Here is a 6000-nt window from a genome sequence, read left to right on the forward strand (position 1 = left end):
GATTGTCTGTTTTTGCTTTTCTGAATAAGTATTTTGCCTTTGCTTTTGGAAGTTTTTTTTTTTTTTTAGATTGACACCTTGAAGAAGTTTAAAGATGTTATTCATTGTGCTTGCATACTTTCTCCAAAGAAATTTGCAGATCATTATCCTGTTCCTGTATATGTAACATGTCTCTTTTTCTACGGCTGATTATGAAGTTTTCTATCACTGGTTTTCAACAGTGTGATTATGAAGTGCCTTGATGTTGGGTTTTTTTGTGTTTATGCTGCTTGGTGTTTATTGGACTTCTTGGATCTGTAGGTTTATAATTTTTATCAAAAGATTTCAAATTAAAAAATTTCCACCCATTATCTTGCTCCTCTCCTTCTGGGACTTCAATCACAGGTATGATAGACCATTTGATATTGTACCGTAAGTCGCTGAAGCTCTGTTCATTACAAGCTTCTTTATTCTCTGTTTCAGTTTGGACAGTTTCTGCTGTGATGTCAATTCACTGATTCTTTCTTTTGAAGTCACTAATCTGCTGTTAAGCCTAGCCAGTAAAATTTTCTTCATTCACATTCTCAGTGTGACAGAAAAATCATTTTAAATATTCTGTATTTCTAGAAGTTCCATTTTGTTTTTGAATTTTCCATTTTTTTCTCACTAGATTCATGTTTTCCTTTTTAAACCTTTGAATATATTGAGCACATTTAATAGCTGTTTTAATATGCTTGTATGTGAAGTCTATCATTTCCTTCCTTCTTGTTCTATCAACAGTTTTCACCTATTTGGGATCACATTTCCTATTTCTTTGTATATCTCATAATTTTTGATTGGATGCTAGACACTGTAAATGTCTGTTGTATGCCTAGATTTTGCTCTCTCTCTCTCTCTCTCTTTTTTTTTTTAAAGAATAGGGACTTTGTTTTGGAAGGAGTTACTTACAGATGTTTGATCCTTTTGATCGTTGTCTTAAAGGCTCGTGCCCATTATTATAGGATTAGTTTATTCTAGAACTAATTTAGCTTTCCTACTAAGGTGTGACTCTTCTGGAGTCTCAATTGAATGCCTGTGTGTGCAATGAACTCTTCTCCTTTTTGATGAGTTGGAACTCAGATGTATCCCAATCTGCTGTGAGCTCTGAGAATTGCTCAGTTTTCAGCTGCCTGTACATTCTTTGCTCAGACCCATGGAGCTTTGTGTTATGAACATATAGCTTAGTATTCCACCAGAGCCTCTATGGGACCCACAGGTATTACCCTGTAAGTGAAGATAGTCAAGTGTAGGCTTTGTTTTTGTGAAAGACATTATCCAGAGACAAAGAAAAGCAACCAGGACTTGGTGGTTTATTTGGGGTTGGAAAATTTTTCTGAAAACTATTAAGAAAAGAAACAATAAGACATAGCATCTGTCCATCAAGCCTGTGATGCTTGCTTCCTTTCATCCAAGTATGTACCTAATCTACCCTATTCCAATGATACTGTATGCTGCTCAAAACATTTTTTAAAATTTCTCTTTTGGTCAAGAGATCAAGACCATCTTGGCCAACATGGTGAAACCCCCTCTACTAAAAATACAAACATTAGCTGGGTGTGGTGGCAGGTGCCTGTAATCCTGGCTACATGGGAGGCTGAGGCAGGAGAATCACTTGAGCCTGGGAGGAGGAAGTTGTGGTGAGCCCAGATCGTGCCACTGCACTCCAGCCTGGGCAACAGAGTGAAACTCCATCTCAAAACAAAAACAACAACAAAATCTTTTTTTTTTTTTTTTTGCAATTACTTGCAGAATCACATTTTTTTTTCAGTACCTCGTAATTCTAACTTGCTTTTGTCAACCATATGACAGTTACATAAGAATAATTGTAATAAGTTTTCAGATTCGGCTCTGATGATTTCCGTTTGTTTTCAATCTGGATCTCTTCGTTGCTGGCCAGCAACCTACTGTGTGGTACTCTGTGCCACAAATTCCAGTTTCTCAGCCTCCTCCTAACTCTGGTACCCACTTCCTCACCTCAGCGTGATTTCTGGGCTCTTCTTTGGATCTCCTTCTGCACTGTTGCTACTTTTTACCTGCAGAAGACCAAGACAACAATAAGATTTACTCAGTCCATTTCCCTTCTTTCAGGTATCACATCTTGTGCTGTCTGCTTTCCACACTGAAAATCATTGCTTCATAGATCATCTTGTTTCCCAGTTGTTTCTGATAGCAGGGTAAGTCTGATCTCAGTTTTCCCCATGGGCAGAGGCAGAAATTCCCATGATATTTTAATCCTCATTTCGCCCCATCCCTTCCTCCATCTACGTCCCTGACACACTGAGCGCTTCCTGTGCCTCCGAGTCTTGGCACTACTGGTTTCCACCTTGGCCCAAATCTGGTACATTTTTGTCTTCAAGATTTTGCTCTATCTTTCATATCTTTGGGAAACCTAATCTGACAGCTCCCCCTTCCCATTTTAGTCACTCTGATGTGTAGATGCTTCTGATATAAAATTTACCTGATTGTGTCACAGTTCTCTTTTTCTCTTTCCTTTCTCATCAAGTTCCTTTGAGACCAGATGCTGTGTCATAAATCTTTGTGTCTGGTACGTTGTAGCAGCCCAAAAATGTTAAAAGATGGCCAGGCGCGGTGGCTCACACCTGTAATCCCAGCACTTTGGGAGGCTGAGGCAGGTGGATCATCAGAGGTCAGAAGTTTGAGACCAGCCTGACCAATATGGTGAAACCCCATCTCCACTAAAAATACAAAAATTATCCAGGTGTGGTGGCGCACACCTGTAATCCCAGTTCCTCGAGAGGCTGAGGCAGGAGAATCTCTTGAACCCAGGAGGTGGAGGTTGCAGTGAGCCGAGATAGTGCCACTGCACTCCAGCCTGGGCAATAGAGCGAGACTTTGTCTTGAAAAAAAAATTTTTTTTAATAAAATAAAAAATTAAAAATCGAGAAAAGAAGCAACGAGACATGGTATCTGTCCACCTGTCCTGTGACGCTTGCTTGCTTTCTTCCTTCCTTTCTCCCAAGTACCTAATCTACCATATTCCAATGATACACACTGCTCAAATCTTTAAAAAATCTCTCGTTTGGAATTGCAGAATTATACAATTTTTTTCAGTACCTCATAATTTTAACTGTTTCTTTGACTAAAACAATTCTATTTCTCAGATTCAGCTCTGATGATTTTGTTTTTGAAACTCATAGATGTTCACGAGAAAGATTGTCCAACACTGAGTATATTCCGAATAATTGGTTGTAGTAACTGAATAAATTTAAGGTGCAGGAGAACACAGTGGCAGAGACCACCAGTTCCATTAAGCACATGTATCTATGAGGCAGAGCTGAAGCTGGCCTTGAATGCCTGCAGCAGGGTCTAAAAATGGACATGGCAGAAAGGGTGGTAGAAAGGCCAGCTGTTCTTCAGTCTCCACCTCAGGCTGTGAGACTTTCTATTCCTAACCCTGTTCTCCAGACCACTGTAGAAATAAAATAGAGTGTCTAATTCATATCCACGTAGGAGCACACGCAAGTAGCCTTTACTTGGTTGTAATAAACTACTACTACTGTGCAGAAAATTGTGCACAGAAATGAAGTTTAATTACTCATTTAGATCATATCAATGACTATGAAAATTATAGCTTAATTTTTACTAAAAATCTCAGAAAAGAGAGTCTTTTTGTTTACTTTTGGAACCGGATTCTAAGGACTTTTAAAGATATTTTAATAACGTTAAAATCTGAGAATGAAAGACCGATTTACTGTTATCAATATTTAGAAGTTTTGGCAAGACCAGCTTAATTTCCTTTGGAAATGAGCCAAACTTTGCCACGAGACAATCTTTTTGAAACTTGTCTCTCATCAACTTCCTTCATGAGGGAAGAAACAAATTCAGCTCCTACGCAGGAATATTGTAGCCTAGTCTCAAATGACCTAGTCATTTTGGGCTCGAAGGACACACTGTAGTATTTAATTTCTCTCAAACAGCTGAGTTGCAACCCAGTGTCCCCAAAGTGGCAAGATAGTTTTCTGTTGTCACATGACACGATATTGGTGGCACCTCTTTCCCAACTCAGTGTACATATACATGTATATATCTGGTATTGGCAAATGGAGCTGCCTTAATTGTGCGGTTGAAAATGACGTAACACTGGGGGGAATCCTGCATGCAATATGAAGCCTTTTGCAAGACTCCAAAATACCAGTCTGTGCTCAACTTAAAAGCTCTTTTGCTTCCTTGGACCTCCGTTGTGAATTGTTCTTTCCAGTGGCAGTTGTTTCGTTTCCTCCCCCATCTACCCTCCAACTGCTAATGCTTTTCAGTTGGTCTCTCTGGTCCGAGGTTTTAACCTCTTTAGGTTTTAAAAGTGCTCTGGCTTCACAGTACATAGAGTGTTATTTTTTATCCCGAGAGGGAGTCCATTAAAAAAATAATATAGCTGTCCAAGATGTGAGACAGTTTGGGGCAAACTGGGGGCAGCTGAAGGGTAATCAGCAAAGAGCGTCCGTAACACGGATAACCCAAGAACTCCAATTGTTCTGCAGTTATTGATAAAGAATGCTAACCCGGTGAGTTTGTTTCCTGCCTACTTCTTTTTATAACATTGGCCTTCCCAGGTGCGGCAGCTCATGCCTGTAATCCCAGCACTTTGGGAGGCTGAGGCAGGTGGATTAGCTGGGCGTGATGGCAGGCATCTGTAATCCCGGCTACTCGGGAGGCTGAAGCAAGAGAATCGCTTGAACCTGGGAGGCAGAGGTTGCAGTGAGACGAGATCGTGCCATTGCACTCCAGCCTGGGTAACAAGAGTGGGGGACCAAGAAAACAAATAAAAACCTCATTGGTTTTGTAGCTCTTTCTTTTTGCTTTTCTCCTCAGAACATAAACAAGTCATCCAAAATAGTGAGAAGCAGGTCACCTGGCATGAGCTCTTTTTGCTTTTTTTTTTTTTTTTTTTTGAGACAGTCTCACTCTTGCCCAGGCTAGAGTGCAATGGCGCGATCTCGGCTCACTGCAACCTCTGCCTCCTAGATTCGAGCAATTCTTGTGCCTCAGCCTCCCCAGTAGCTGGGATTACAGGCACATGACCCCACGCCTGGCTAATTTTTGCATTTTTTAGTAGAGACGGGGTTTCTTCTAAAAAATACAAATGTTGGCCAGGCTGGTCTCAAACTGCTGACCTAATCATCCATTTGCCTTGACTTCCCAAAGTGCTGGCATTACAAGCACGAGCCCCCGCGCCAGTCCAGCATGAGCTCTTTAGAGCTGGAAAGAATCCCCCTCCCCTCCCTTCTCCATCCAGCACCTAGCCTCGGGCTTGCAAACTGGAATTCAGACAGCATTGTGGAAAGGGTGAGTCCAACTGAGACTTGAGGGTAGAGTGGACATCTGGGTTGGCAGGCTTACACCGACAAAATGCTACTGCTCAGTTCTCTTCGGGACAGACACCTAGAAATAGGAATGCTCTAGTCTTGAGAATCTTAAAATACCACAGATGCAAAGCAGAAAGAAGGGCAGCACTCAAGCCCTTGGACCGCTGTTATTGATGTCACCCATTGTTTTCACTCCTACCCGGACCACCAAGAAGCTGGGACGTGGACTGGATGCTTTTCCCTTCCCTGGACCTTTGTGATGTTCCTGCCCCCGTTATTTGAACATGTATTATCTGGAACACATCTGCCCCCATCTTCACCACATTTCTAATCATTCATGATGTTTCAACAAAAATTTCAAAGTTGCTTTTTTGAGATGGCGTCTCCCTCTGCTGCCCAGGCTGGAGTGCAGTGTCGCAACCTCGGTCACTGGAACCCGCCCTCCCGGGTTCAAGAGATTCTCCTGCCTCAGCCTCCCGAGTAGCTGGGATTACAGGCACGTGCCACCATACCCGGCTAATTTTTGTATTTTTAGTAGAGACGGGGTTTCATCATGTTGGCCAGGATGGTCTCAAACTCCTGACCGCAAGTGATCCACCCACCTCAGCCTCCCAAAGTGCTGGGAGTACAAGCATGAGTCGCCGCATCTGGCCAAAATTTC

Source organism: Saimiri boliviensis, chromosome 14 (genome assembly GCF_048565385.1).
Source record: "Saimiri boliviensis isolate mSaiBol1 chromosome 14, mSaiBol1.pri, whole genome shotgun sequence".
Lineage (NCBI taxonomy): Eukaryota > Metazoa > Chordata > Mammalia > Primates > Cebidae > Saimiri > Saimiri boliviensis.